Below are 16,725 nucleotides of genomic sequence, written 5' to 3'. Positions count from 1 at the left end.
CCATATCAGGTCAGGCATTCTTGTTTTTTCCAACTATAAATTTTTCTCACAACAAAATTTCTGTAAATACGTATCCACTATTTTGTTTGTCTTCTATATTTTGCTTTTCCTTTTAATCTTTTAGTCAGTTTAAAAATGAAATATGCAAAATAATCAATTGTCTGTTCTTAGGTACAGCTGTAGCCCTACCTTCCAGTTTTAGTAATTAGACATGTGAATGAGAAATAAGTGTAATAATGGACTGAATGTGTGGCATTCTCTTACTTCTGTGATCCAACTTTACCTTTCATAGTGATGGCACTAAGAGGTAGGATTGTTGGATATCCAAAATCAGCCCATGAAAGATTTGATGAAAGAGACAAGAGATGGAACCTTTGTCTCTTAAGGCATCAGAAACACAGTAAGAAGGCTCTTTTTTTTTTTTTTAACCCGGAAATTGAAAAGTCACCTGACAGCAAACCTGACAATTCCTCATTCAAGGAAGTGATAGCCACCCAAAAAGGCATATGTTTACCAGCTAAACAGTGTACAGCTCTTTGCTACAGGAACGTGACACAGGTGGATGAAGACCAATGTTGTATTATGTGTTTTTACATAAATTCTTAATTAAAATACATGTAGGTATAATTTCAACAGTTCACTCCAATGTTCAGAATTCTCATGTTTATTTCAACTCAGTTTAATCCAATCCCTCTCCTACACTGCAATAATACTGATCCACATTTCAGTCGTCTTGAGTAAAGTTTTTCTTTGTCTATTGAATTCTTCCATAATTTTTATCTCACAGAATTAATATATTGTAGAATATTATTCTTGTATTTAACTTATCAGTCATTTCTTCCATATAAGAAATCCGGATTTTAAACTATTGTGGAGAGCTATTAGCAATATTCCTTTTACATGTTTCCACTTATTTTGCTGTTTCCTTACTCTGTTGACTCTCATGATTCAACTTGTAATGATCCTCACATATCTTTCAAATCCTTCTTATATCAAATTGCTTAAAATCTTTATCTGACCTCAGAATGAGTTTTGTATTTTGGTTGGGGATTGTAGTGGCTACTTCCTGCTTTTGAGTTGCTGTTAGTCTGCTGTTCTTTTCATCCCTCCATACACAGCAGTGCTTATGGTGAAATTCCTCGTGCACGTCTACACTGTACATTCTCCTCTTTGATATTCATGGGATTTGTCAGCATTTCCTTTTCAGCAGCCTTTCAAGATCACAGGCCTGGCGACAAATGATCCAGGGGACCAGACCTTGTGTCCTTATGTACATTCTTACTTCCCTTCACTCTTTCCCCTCTCCTGGAATGTAACACAGCACATGCCGAACATTTCCTTCCCCAATGCCAAGAGCTATGTTTTTGTTATATTTTTTCAGAGCATAAAAACAATTTATGTTGTGTTAGAGATCATCAACATACATTTAGTTCTTTTTTTTTAATCTTTATATCCATATTTCTAGCTCTGCATGTATATTCTGATGCTGCTTGAGTAGGGAAATGGATGTGTCCTTATCATGACAGGAAGCTCATGAATTGAGTTTACATATTTATAATTCTAAGTTGGCTGAAGATTTACATATTTATACTTTCAATGAGCCTGAACTTCAGACTTACTGCCAAATTCCTTTTTGGTAACTCCATTTAAATGTTTAATAGGTGTCTTCAAGTTAAAAGTTTCCAAATCAGAATTTTGTCCAGTGTTTTCCACAGCAGCATACAAAATGGCATCCTGTTTTGGCCAACAGAAAACTTCCTTGCAAGAAAAATAAAATAAGAAGAAAAACCCACCACGAAGTAACAGTGTTTTCGACTTCTTTGTGCTGCTTAAGCAAAATCAGCCTCCATGTCCCATCCTAATATGTCCACTTTTCTCTAGATCATCTTCTCAAAAACTAAATTTCCAGCTTAGCCATTCACTCATTTTTAAATGTTACATCATACTTACTTTCTGTATAGATACAACTTCATTTCTATTTGAAATTATTATGTTAATTTATTAACTTATAATTACCATTTGTCTATAAAAATTTCTTGCATCTAGGGTAGCATCTCTTCCATGCCTTGTTCTTTTTCCCATGTGAGCAACTACAGCTTGCTTATTCTACGAACTCATAAAACTCACATAAATGAAGTACATCTATTTATCAGGTTTCCCGGCACTAGAGACTACATTTATTTTTTAATAATATGCATTATGAAAACACACAAATACTTATACTTTGAAATCTTTTAAATAAAAATGTAAACACATCATTTTCCTCTCTCCTTCTACATTTCCATGTACCTATCTTGCTCTGTCTCAAGTTTCTGGTATTGGTTTTCTTTTTTTTAAATTTTATTTTATAATTTAATTTAATTTTACATATCAGCCACAGATTCCCTTGTTCTCTCCCCTCCCACCCCCTGCCCCTGCCTTTCCCCCAGTCCACGCCCCATTCCCATCTTTTCCAGGAAAAAGACTCCCCTGAGAATTGAGTTCAACCTGGTAGATTCAGTCCAGGCAGGTCCAGTTTGAGAATATATGTCCTTGCTAGACGAAGTACAGTATTGCTTTGTGAGTTCACAGTCTTGCCCTACTTCCAGTTTGCTCTTTCGGCTTATGATTGTGGGTGGGATGCTAGCTCTCAGCTTCCTGCTTATACACCCATGCAAATGGCTTCCTGCCATAAGCCAAAATAGCTGTCTCGTTGTTAAGTTGCATTTGGCCATGGCATTCTGTGACAAGGGACACAGAACAAATACAGCTTCTTCTGAGAAGTTATGAACAATTAAATTTCTGGGATAATCCTGAGATTTAGTTATTGAAGTTTTCATCATATATAAGATTAAAAATAGCATGCCTTTAAAGCATGCTACTTTTAAACCTGAGAAAATAGAAAATACCCAAAGGAAATTATTACTAATGTGTCAGTGGACAGCTTCCTCAACCTAAGTCAGATTTTCAACCAAATTTAACATCATAAGAAAACATTACTTGAGACGGTAATATAGACAAAAACTGAAATTCTCAAGACTACTAATAAGGTGATATATAAGTCTTTTAATATTGTTCTTTCCTCACATGTATGCTAAAAAAAAATCTTTGTTACCTTTAAAAGTGTCTTCACAAGTTTTCATTTGATCATAAATCATTCATTTGATTTCAAATGTCTAGGAACTGATTCAGGCATAGACAATAAATTTTAAATCACAAATTCAAGGTTGTCTGTTAATCAGACTTGTAAAAACCCTTTAGGATATGAAGAGGCTTCATTTGGAAAAGAGATTGTATTTCACCTTTGCTTCCGAATGACATAAACCTTGAGAGGTGAATTTGAGTTGTTTATGGAGTACACTGTAACTAAACCATGAATCATAATTTCCCTTTGGGTTTATAGATATTTGAGTGTGAGTTTCAAAATATGATTTTACTTCATGAGACTCTAAGTGATTTCAAAGCCATAAAAATTGGAAAATCATTACTAAAACTTCACCATACACTTTATTTTCATAAGCTAAATCTTATGACAAATGTGTGTTTGGATTTATAAATATAAAAAAATTACATTCTATCCATAAATAAGTGAGTAGTAAGCACAAATTGAGACAATATTATTTCAGGATATCATTTCCTAATAATCCTGAGCTGACACACTTTGAGGAAGAGACTGATTCTACTCTGGAACAGAAACATTTCACAGTGTGTTTGGAAATGCTATTGAACCAAAAAGCAAAACCTTTATGTAAATGATCATAATATAAAGGCAAAAGAACCAGAGTAAAGAAACATTCACTGCCACATTTAAGAAAAATTGGATAAAATTTATATTTAATTTAAAAGACACATCAGCTAAACAAATTAATAAATGTCAAATGTTAATTTCAATTTTTTTCATTATTGCTAGTATTGGTTTTCTAAAAGAGTTTTCCTCCTTATAACCTAAACTTAATGCTTTAAACCATTTCATGAAAAATTGTTGGGTCCTGCTTGTCCTGTTGAACAGTACAGAATAGGGGAGTGAGAATTGAGAAAAAACAGATAGAAAAAACAGGAGTGTAAATAAAAGACAGAGACACAGGATAAGTTCAGGAGGGCTCTGAGTAAATACCACAGCAGCTCTGAGTTTATTTCTCATAGACTTTTTATACCCAAAGCAAGGTTGGGGGAAAAAGACCTTCCCCTCTCAAGGATACCATAGTTCAAGGAACAAACAAACTTAAACACCTCCTTAATTCTCAAGACATCTGGCAACCATCCCTTTGGCCAATCATCATGTTACCAAGCCTTGAAGAGCAAAGACAAGCTTAAACTCTCTGATCTTAAGTCAAGATGAAATCAAGCCACAAGCTGGAGTCACTGTGGGCTCCCACAAAAATAAGGCAACTGTTTTCCTTTTTTTTTTCCTCTTAGTGTTCTGGACTTCCGGATTTGGTCTGCAGACCAGGCTGCCCTCAAACTCACAGGGATACACAAGCCTCTGTCTCCTGAGTGCTGGGATTAAAGGCATGCACCACCACCATCCTGGGAAACTATTTTTTGAGAAACAGATATCTCAATATTATCTGCTAGCATTTATCCTTACTGTATCAACAACAAAATATAATTCATGAATCCTCAAAAAGTGAAAGTTCACTAAATCCAGGTGATTATTAACATTTGTATTAACAGAGAACTGTTGCTACATTGAGGCTATCACTTGGAAATGGTCAGGATGATAGAAATTGAAGAAAAGAGAGTAGAAACAGACCTAAGTGATTGTTACATAAGAAAATTTGAATTTATTTTAGAAACACTATAAAGTATTTTAAAAGGTTTCAAAAGTGAATTTTTAATAGAAAAATGATGAAAGAGGGAATTCCTGTGTATTTGAACTGAAATGTAGCCATGAAAGTATCTGTACCACATTTTAGTCTGTTTGTCCATATGATATTCTTTCAGAAATATTCACAAATAACAGGTCTCAAAATGCAAATATGAATTTATGTTATCATTTGCATGATTTATAATAATTATAATTGTAATAAGACCACACAGTGTTTTTTGTGAGAAAAGATATAACTGAGAACAAGAAACTTGATGGGACTAGCAGAGTATTGAAATCATCAAAAGAGAGAAATAGTCCCTGAGAACTAAGTCAGTGAATTGTTTAGTTAAGCAATTATAAAATTTTAGAATATGGGATTATAAATAGAATCAAACAGCACAGGTTGATATTAATATGATTAGTAACAAAACTGAGAGAAGCCATTTATAATTATGGCAAGCATTTCCTTTTCTTTTGCTTCTAATATTCATTATTGTTCTACAAATTTATAGGTTAATCTTAAATCCTAGTTTTACAGGCTCCTTGCTTGTTTGTTGATTTCTTACATAACAATTTCTTTGAACTTATTCTCTGTTAATGAAAATTGTAAGTTTTTCTTGAATTTAGAACATCAATGATACTTTTGAGTCAAGTGTACTGAAACTCAATAGTGCTTAATATTTTGAGTTCATGAGTTAGGCATGTGGCACATGCTGTAATCCAAGAAACTTGTAGGATAAAGCAGGGGTATCACTGAGTCTGAACCAGTTTGAAAGACTTAGCGACAGGCTATCCAGGGCTTCCCAGTGATAACCTGCCTCAAAACAATGACAACAAAAATTCACATCTGTGCAGGAGAAACTCCTCTATTATTCTCACTAATGCTTGAATTAGGTTTGCTGCTCATGGGCAGAAAATTTATAGGTCTGAGCTGAAAATATTTTATTAAAGTAACATTAAATTAGTTACTTAAAAGTCTTTATCTTTGGGAAATAAAAATGTAAATTCTCTTCACAGTCTTAGCTATGAAAAATAAGGTTGAATCTGTAAAATGAAGAAAAGAAATGTAAATCATCCTGAGCATGTGTTATTTTCCCTTTGTATTTATACAGAAAGATATGAAGATACATACTTAATGAGTAACTGTGCAAGTTCTTTGATCATCTACTATTTTAAAAGGTAAGTTCTCAAGATAATTGGAAATAAAGGCCAAGTTACTATAGTGAGCTTTATAGCCTACCAAGAAAGAACACTTTTACTAGAGTTTCAGATAGAAGAGATTCTTAGAAATAAATGTCAATAGTCTAAACTGTCTGAAATCATCCCCCTTTAAAAGATATAACATTCAAGGTTTAATTTAATTCATAATAGAAGCTATCATACATGCACTTTAAAGTGAGCTTTCCCCAATGATTCTAGCTGTTTCCTTATATCTCACAGCTTGTACCGCATGCATGTGGCTGATTTTGTACTTTGAAGATTCTCATCACATTGAAATTGTCTGTGTATCTCTGCTTTCTCAAGGTCACGATCCATTACATCTGTCTCAGCTCAGTTGACACTCTGGCCATGAGTCTCTGTGTATTGAACATTGCTTCCACACTCAGCAGGACCTTAAAGTCTGAGGTGCAATAAAAATTTTACATAAATGTACGAGGGAAATGTTATAATTGAATCTCTGAAAATTAATCGTTTTATCTTGTGTAAGTCATGGTTATACTCTGGTATAAAAAATGAGAAAAATATATAATAGCTCTTATACATTTAACAAAAATTACTATGAGTATATGTCTCATACAAGTGCAGTGACATGAAAGTATCATGAGGGGACATCTGCAAATCAGAGAAGGAGAGAGCTCATTGTACCATTGCTGTCTTTCCTCACCCAAAGGCCAGGGACATAATTCTGTGTCCCAATCCAAAGAAGAGAGAAGATACAGCTGTGAAAGTGAACTCTTCCTTCTATTGTTTCAGATCCTAGTTTCATCCACAGAGGGACTTATAGATACATTATAAATAATGTTGAATCCTATTGGGAAACCTGATATACAATTATATTAACACGTAAAATTAGCAATAGATTTCATGAACTTTAAGATAAATACATACACAAAACTTTATACAATGTCCCTGAGCCTTAGGTGCAGGAGGGTTTTGTGAATGTATCCATTGGGACTAGGCTCTACAACTCTGTATTTTAATTGACTGTAATTTCCTGTAGTGGCCTTTGTTTAAGAGAAGCATGTGGATTATAGATTTTGATGCCCAAAATGTTGCTCACAAGCCATAAATAATTGTACATGAGTCATTACGATGAAACTTGTTTATTCCAAAAAGTAATTTCTCTGTGTCCACTAAATACCTTGGTGACTGTGGATTTAGATAATATATAGGGAACATAATATAAAAATCAAAGATGGAACTGGCTTCCCCCATCAAATGTTAGATGCTAGATGGGGCAAACGTATTGAAAATACTCTTATATTCACATAGAGGACTCATCACAGGATCAGATCACCTACATGGTCTGTAGATGAAAAGAAAAATTAGTACAAGAAATCAAAGCATCCTATGATATGATATATCTGAGTGCAGATCTAGTCTGAAAAGAAAATTGTTCAGCTAAAAATCATACTTTCCTACTAACAAGGAGAGAATAGTTTAAAGATTAATCTAAGTAGTTTTAATAAATGTCTTGCATAATGGAGAAACAAATCAATATGAAATACAGAATTCAAGCAGCATGCTACTATGGTTTTTAGAAATAAGTAACCCGATACTGATACAGAGTCACTTTTAGAAGAGCTAATTATTGTTCTGGACAATTAAGTGCTCAAGGAGCAAAAACAAATATTGCATTACAAGGAAGTATGGGGAAGATTAACGAGAATGCTTCTTTTTGAATAGTCCCGGTTCCAGGGCTTAGAACACTGCTCTCATACGAATCCTCAGCCAAGTGCCCACTGTGGATCTTATTCTTTTCTTCTTTATTTTCTTTGGTGGTACTTGCAATGAACCCCAAGCTTAGCATATGCTAGGCAATTGGGCTCTCATTGCTCTCACTGAGGTGCTTCACTAGACTGGGGCTTTTAATGATAAAATGCTCGAGAAGATTTGCCACACAGAACAAAATATTCTCTATGCACACACACACACACACACACACACACACGCACGCACGCACGCACGCACACATGCACGCACGCACGCACACACACGCACGCGTGCATGCTTTTTCACTGTTCCCTTGGCTGACAGCACCCTAGTTAATAAGGTGATGAAGTGTAGATAGACACATGTGTCATTCAAAGTTGTCATCATTAATGCTAATCTAACTTTCTATCAACAACAAGGAAATGGACAAGATTGTACAGAACATGCCACATGTAGAGATGGAAGGAGGCTACTTTCACTGAGTAAACTTAATCTAGAGTTCAGTATTTCTAGAACTGGCATTCAGATTTTTTCTTTCAAATATTCATATCTTTCTTATTTTTCTATGGAATTCAATGAGCATATGTTCTGAAAAAGATTTATATTCCTTAGTGTAAATATATTCTTCATGCATTAGATAAGGGCCTTTCATAAAATAGTCTACAGATACTTCATTGAAAATATCTATCAAGGAGTAGAAAAATAAAACGTTCAGCAATTGTCACTGTTTGGAAAAATGTTGTTTCTATTCTGAGTGATAACCCTCTGCCATTGCATTTCTTTAATACGCTGTGAAGTGGGTTTCTCACTTAAAGGACTTGCTTGCAATGATTGGCTTCACAGACTCTCGGTTCTTCATTTTAGAGCTAGCAATTGATAGAATGTAAATGCTTGTTCTCAAGATTACAAAATTTTTTTCCAGTTAAAATTGAGCCAATACCTTTTCAGTCTTTCAGTCAAAATAAATAAACAAAGAAAATGCAGCATAATCTGAAATTAGTAATCCTAATTATGCAGACTTTCTCAACTTGTCACTTTCAAAGAGAGCCAAAGAACTTGAGACCTGGAAACCCTGTAGCAAGGTTCCAAGTACCAATGCCTAACATATCCATAATAAAACTCTACCAAAAGCCATGGCAGTCCAATAGCAAACGATCAGGGAAATAATTTACCCTGGAGTGGAAGAAGGTTACATATGGTAGACAATATTTTAGGGAATTAATAGGACATACAAGGTTATGAACATTTGCCAAAATGTGAATCAGAAACCTGACCTGAATCCCTATGCCTTTAGTCATGAATATATTTATATAATTTATAAATTTTACTACTAAATTTATCTACCTCACTTTAATATAATTGCATCATGCTATGTACTGCTTAATTTCTTTCATAACCTAAATACATTGATTACCTAATTGATATTAAGAGGTAGTTACTGTCCAAACTATGAGATGTGAAACATACAGACTCACATTTAAATGCGTGAATTCTACTTGAGGAGATGTCTCAGCAGATAAAACACTTGTTGGGCAAGTTTAAGGATTGGAGCTTAAATTCCATAACCCGTATAAATGCCTGCTAGGTTTGACCATCGGGCTATAATTCTAGCACTCAGAAGACTGAGAGAAGTCTTACACATACTAGCTAGCTAGACTGGCAGTAATTGCTGAACTTAGGACTCAGTGACAGACCTTGCTTCAATAAATAAGGTGGAGAGTGATCTGGATGAATTATAAATTTCAAACTTGATCTCCCAATGTGCACATGTAATCATGTGCCTCACACTCACACATGTGCCCAAATGCACATATCATGCACGCATATGTTAGTTATTATGTCTCACTGTTTACCATGTGAGAAAAGTCATGAGCCACAACAAAACCCACTATAAGAATGTATTAGGAGAAGGGGCAGATATAAAAGATGTGCTTAGGCCTACTGAAAGACTTGTTCAGGAAGAGGGGGGAGAGTATGCAGGATTTGCCTTTTATGGACTTCCCCTGTGCATGTGCATATGGGCTTACACAGCTATGCATGAGCATAGGTTACATAATCATGCTGCTTGCAAATTAAAGGACCACACAACACACGGATCACGGATTTTGGATTACATAGGACATAAAGCCACTGGAAATGACTAAGTATCTTGACAGCACATGGGAGTGTGGCTAGAAATCCTATCACATATATACATAAAAAAGAGAGAAAATAATACAATGAGAATTCATTAATCTGTAGTAATTCTGGATAATACTGCTTTGTGGTATGTCAAAATTGTTTTAAAGAAGGAATAATGGACATATTATAGATGGATATGTAGATGATGTCTTAGAAATCTATATATTATTGTGACAGAAACATCTCAAAAAAAAGAAAATATTTTATTTTAGAGGTTGTTTCAGAAAGTTTTTGGTCCCTCGTGGAGGGGTAAGGCATGGAGAGTACACGAAAACAATACTGTGTAGTAGAGACCCACACTTCTGTACAACGAGAGCCAGAGAAAGAGGCAAGCACCAGCAGCAAGCATGTACAGTAAAAGTAACGTGAGCTAATGACACATATCAGCTCACTCTCCTGTAGATGTCACAGCCTCAAAATAATACCATCAGCTGTGGTCTGAGTATTTAAAATATAAGCCTATAGAGGACATTTCATATTCAAACATCAACAGATTAGCAACAGAGAGATGGTAAGGAGATGATAGAGAAATGATGATTGATAGATTGGTGATTCAAAGATGATTGATTTATAAGATATTACTTACAGATAGTAAAAGCTTTGTACTTTACCTTGTAAAATTTTTCTTAGTGTCTATGTGTGTGTGGACGCCTATGTGAGTTTATGTGCAGGAACCTGTGAAGGCAAGAAGAGGGTGCAGGGTTGTCTTCAACTACACATGGACTCTAGGAATGGAATCCAGGTCATCTATGAGAATAGCACGAATCTTTTAAAATCTGAGGCTTCTCGCAAAACTCCATTCCAATCGTGTGTGTGTGTGTGTGTGTGTGTGTGTGTGTGTGTGTGTGTGTGTGTGTTATGAGTATTTATGTATCCCATATATGTCCAAAATCTATACAGGTGAATACACATGTATGTGCTTGCAATTGTGGAGGCCAGAGGAATGAATCACCTAGCCATTTCCAGGTATCCTCCTGTCTCCACTCCCCAAAGCTAGGATGAAAATGATGATCCACTATGCTCAACTTTTGATATGCATTCTGGAGATCAGAATTCAGTTCCTTATGCCAACACAGACAACCCTTTACCAAAAGAATCATCTCCAGTCTCTGATCTGTACTATCTTTTAAAAAAATCAACAATTAATTTTTAATCACTACTTTAATATTATTACACAGCAAAACATGAGACCAGCAATTACTAAGCTTGCTTGCCAAATGCCTTCTTAAAAAGGCATTCACAACCATTGTGGTCACTTGGGCAAACCACCACTGGGTTTCACTGATAATACAGAAGTACTGTATCCATTTTTACATATATGAAATTTTACCGTACTCTCTTTTTTCCTGGTTTTAAAATGTACCTTCCAAACTCGCAACTATTCATTCCTAAAAGTAAAATGTCATTCCCACAACCTTGCTTATAGACTGGATTTATCCAAATGTGTGTACCACCAGAGCAAGTGAGAATTAATGTTGTATGTGTCAGTGATGAGTCTTCATACTACCATGAATGGTAGGGCAAGGAAGACCTCAAGGCTCTTGTCTTCTTTACTTCACATTCTTGGATAACCTCTGTCCCAGTAACACTGTTCTCATGCCACAGAAACACTCAAGCAACATTATCAGCAGTTATATAGGAAGGAAATAAGGCCTTCTGCCAAAGCTATGTGATAGACCTTTCAAAAGTTTCCAACAGCTGCAATCCTGGCTCACATCTGTTGCTGTTTGTTTTCTTACTCTCTGTCTCTTTGGAGGCCCACCACCCAGCTCCCAAATAAACCACACGTGGAGGCTTATTCTTAATTATGAATGCTCAGCTTTAACTTGGCTTGTTTCTTGACAGCTTTTCTTAACTTTAAATTACTCCATCTGTCTTTCACCACTGGGCTTTTATATTTCTCTATATTTGTATGCCTTTCTTTCTTACTCCATTGCTGGTTTTGTGGCTGGTTGGCTGGTCCCTGGTGTTTTCTTTCTCTCATTTCTAGATTACTCTTCTCCCAGATGTCTTCTTCTATATATTCTCTCTGAATGCCAGCCCTGCCTATCCTTTCTCCTGCCTTGCTATTGGCCATTTAGTTCTTTATTAGACCATCAGCTGTTTTTGACAGGCACAGTAACACAGCTTCACAGAGTTTAACAAATGCAACATAAACAAAAGTAATATACTTTAAAATAATATTCTACCATACACATCTTAATTACAAATTTATGAGATAATAGATAGCTTTCATATTATCTTTAAAATAATGTTTAAAGGGTGTTTAATAGTACTGCGTTAAAACAAATAGCAATTTCCAAATGTTAATGCTTATACCAAGAATGAGGAAAAGGCTGTCATGATTCCTTACCAGCTTCATTTGAAGTTACAGTTCTTTCCTGCTAAGAAAAACAATTTCTATTAAAAGTGTAATGGCGACTCATATGTCTAGGAATATATTTTAGTAAACTGGTTTTCTATTCAATACTGTGCAGTGATTCTGCCTCTATCACTCCACTCACATTATTACCAAGTGCAAAATCTCCATGAGCTATTGTCTTATTCTCTTGGTTTTAATGATAATATGGATAAAATTTGTTTTCTTTGAACAAAAATATAAAAGAAACAGAGATTTCTAGTCAATTACACAGCTGAAATTCTGTACTGCCTCAACGGTCACTTTTCCTTTGGAATGATCATTTAATTTAGGTTTATGTTATGTTCGGTGTTGAATCCATAAGGTCATTTGTTGTCTGTACACTTTTTACACTAAAATATATTGTAATACTTTCACATTTGTTGCTTTTGTTCTGATTTTTGTTTGTATGCAACGGATTTTATTTCTGTGCAATCTAAGTACTATAGAATGTATGCATTAAAATCACACTTCATAATACAAGACAATTTGCAAAATGGAGTATGTTGCATAACTATTACTCAGGATGTCTATTAGAAGTTTAATATTAGAGAAAAGAACAATTTTTGCTGTCTATGGAAGACAAACCTCAATAAAATTTTAAATCACTTAAATAACCTTATGAAAATGGTCATAAAGTGTCCAATAAAAACACTGATAATATTGAAAAAACAGTAATATAAACAGGTTACTAACAATATTTTTACATCAGATTTTCAGGAACAAGTAGAAACCACATTTTTCAGAATGCAAAGAAAGAGCCAATATTAGCCTAGAGAGGGAAACTTGGCAATTAATATTTGAGGAACACAGTAAGAAAGTGGTATATGGTGCAGTTCTCACGTTTGGAAATGCCATCTATTGATGTATCTATTTTATTTAGGATAATAATTTCTAACATTCATACATACATTTTATAAGTATTTCCTAAACATTTCCTTGTGTTTAAGGACTGTAAGAAATTTCATCACATTTCTCCAGTGTTCTTTTGTTTGTAACATTTTCCTAAAGAATTATCTGTTTTCATTTAAAACTACCTTAGATGTTAGCTTTCTATATTTTGTGCCTCATTCTATTGCTGATATTTTGATTTGGAATGTTTTATCATTCACAAAAACTGAATCATGTAGCAAAAGTAAGTTCTACATCCCTAGAAGGACCAGCGAAGGACCAGTTGTGTACTTGTGACAGTATTAATTTTTCACTCTCTCATTTTTCAGAGTTTTGATCCTTTATTGACTCTTCCTTACTCATAATAGCTCATGCTATGAGCTCCATTAAATCAGTTAAAGTTGGAATGTGTTTATTTTAAAATGTGAATGAAATGTATTATCATATAGGGTCAGGTCTCTTCTAATTAGACAGGAAACATCTGGTTTCCCTCCAGGTCTGTGTTAAATGTTTATTGTTAATTTTGTACGTTAATGGTTTGGAATGTCTTCATGAAGTCATATTATTTTTCCAATGACACACAATATATGAAAAAATTATATTGGATTAAACTTTTTGAAATAATAGAATACTTATGAGCTACTAATCTGGCCTTATTTGGTTATCAAAGTTTCTAAAATGAAGCTAGTTCTCTTTGAAATCAATAGATAATGTTCTTGGTAACTAAGATAAATCTTTTTGAAATTTACATAATCAGTATTAATGGAAATATTTCATAAAAATAAGTAGGAAGTTGGATTTTCAAAGTCAGTTAAAACATTCATTCAAAATAAATCAATAAATTCATTTGTATTTTTAGGTAATATTTAATATTGGTTTTGGTAAGACTAATCTGTTTTTCTAGACTAATCTGTTAGCATATTATGAACGATGCACAGCCTTTAATATCAGCACTTGGTAGGCAGGTCAATCTCTGTGAATTCTAGACCAGGCTGGTCTTCATAGTGTGCTCTAGGACTTCCAGAGACACATAGTAAGACTCTATCTCTACAAATCAAACAACAGACAAATAGAAAAACAAAAGCAAAACAGAAAGAAACAAAAAAAGAAAAAGAAAACAAATTTGAAAGCCTGTCCTCAAAGGTAGGTATTGGTATTACTTCAAAGGTATATATATATATATAATCCTGCCTTGCTTTATAGGAGTCAAAATTTAGTTTAGAATCATAATCTCTTGAATGAACTGTTCAATGAGTCATTCCTACATTCAAAATTCTTATTTCTTTAGGTTTCTCTTTTTTCCCTGAATTTCTGAATAATTTGTTTTTATTATTTTTAATGCATCACTGGGCAAACCTCCAAGTTACTCTGAGATCTTGGTCATAGATATTTCATATGCTCTGTGCTATTTCTGTCATAATATGTTATTATCCAGTCATCCTCCCTCCTGATTTTCAGTCTAATCTATACACAACCAAGATGTGCTCAGGATTCTTTGTCAATAAATTTCTGCCAAGGAGAAATTAAGTTTACTTTGTCTGAAATGATGTTTGGTTGCTTTTGCTGTTGAAATTTTTCTTGATATAAACCCCCAAATTTCTGGCCTCTCTAACACTAGATATATGAGCTCAATACATTTTGCAGAAATAAAGAAAAGCTATGCTGGGCAATCTCTTAAAATTTTTTAAGGTTGCAATATACACACAAGAAAGAATCCCAGTTCTTTCTCATTGGCAATCTTAAATTAAATTCCCCCTGGCATAGGATCTTGAACATGACATTCTCAAAATCTCCATATATATCTTGGTCTATTATCCATATATAATTATTCATCATGCATATGATATATTTTAGTATCTGCTCTTACTGTTCACATTGCATTAGTTAAGTTTCAAATTAATTATTAAAAACACATATACAACAAATAAACAAACAAACAAAAACCTCATGTCATCCTCACTTGAGAAATCCCATAAGATGCTGTATTCTGAAAACAGTGTTTTCAAATATGTGGATAACTGCTGTGGAAGCTTGGCGGGACCTGGAGAGAAACTCTCTAGCTACAGATAACAACCAATTTTTCATACTCCTTATAGCTCTCTTATAGAATCATTTTGTAAAAAGTACACAAAATTAAATTTAGCTTTTGTTGGATTTTTCCCATGAACATTTAGAAAATTAATAAAGAAATCATTTTACTTTACAGAATGCATCTATAGAAGTATGTTTGAGACAAAGCTTGACTAAAATTTTAGGAGAACATGTTAATAAATATAAAAAGAGGAAAAGTAAAGAATCAGCAAGGAAGACAGAGAAAATGGCAGGTACAATACATACCTACTTGAGCTACATCTTACAAATAATACTGACTGCTGTCTGTCTCTCGGGGACTTCAGGAGATTGTTCATGTTACGCTATCTCTCTCTAGAACCTTCCATTTTGTGTGCGATGGTTAATGGGACAAACTATGGATTATTTATTTACAGAGTCTTTTTATGATATTTTTCACATTGGATAATTGTCTAATGATCATTTTGTCCCTTATAAATTTGTTTGTGGTAGCAAGATGCCCCAGGCTCCTGTTGACAGAAGAAATCAAGAACCTGGCCAGTTAACTTTGCTAATCTGTAGACATGATGCTTAATCTCTTCCCATCAAGGACATTTGAGTATGTAATTATATATGTTTACATACATATACACATAACTATATAAATAGAACATGTTGACTTAGTTTAATGTTGCTTCCATGTATTTGATTTAAAAGTTTTTCATTTAATATTGAATAACTGGTTATGGGCCTCAGTCCTGGAAAAGACTAATTCTTCCATTCTTACAGGTTATGATTTCCCCCACCTCCAGGGTTGTTGCTGTTGTTCAGGGCATGTTTAAGATGGCATATCATTGAAGTATCATGGGTGTAGCTTCCTGTCATTTCCTGGAGACGGGAACTCCCAATAGACTTCCTGGTCCTCTGCTATTACAATCTTTCTGCCTCCTCCTCATAGTGTCACAGATTTTCTGGATGTTTGGTGCCAGAAAGTTTTACATTTAACATTTCTTTCTCACTGAGGTATCTGTTTCTTTGACCATGTCCTTAATACCTGAAATTCTCTCTTCTATCTCTGGTATTCTGTCAATGAGGCTTGACTCTGAAATTTTTAATTTCCAGATTTCCCTTTCTTTGTTATTTATTCACTTTCAGGTCTTGAGCTGTTTTATTCTTTTCCTTCCACTGTTTGTTTGTGTTTTCCTAGATTTATTTAGTGGATTCATTCATTTCCTGTTTAAGGAACTTGATCATATTCAAAAAGGCTGTTTTAAGGTCTTTGTGCTTTCTCAATGTTGCAGTTTTCAGAGTCTACTGTGGCAGGATTGCTGGGCTCTAGTGGAGACATGTTGTCTTTTCTGTTATTGATTGTGTTTTTATGCTGGTGTTTATGTATCTGGCTTTGGAGCAAGTAAGGAGAAGTGAAGATCTGCAGCTAGTCTACCTACTTTCCTGGCCAGAGTGGGCTGCTTATTCACAGCGA

The sequence above is a fragment of the Peromyscus leucopus genome, chromosome 12 (assembly GCF_004664715.2).
Source record: "Peromyscus leucopus breed LL Stock chromosome 12, UCI_PerLeu_2.1, whole genome shotgun sequence".
Lineage (NCBI taxonomy): Eukaryota > Metazoa > Chordata > Mammalia > Rodentia > Cricetidae > Peromyscus > Peromyscus leucopus.
Note: the sequence above shows the minus strand (reverse complement) of the source record.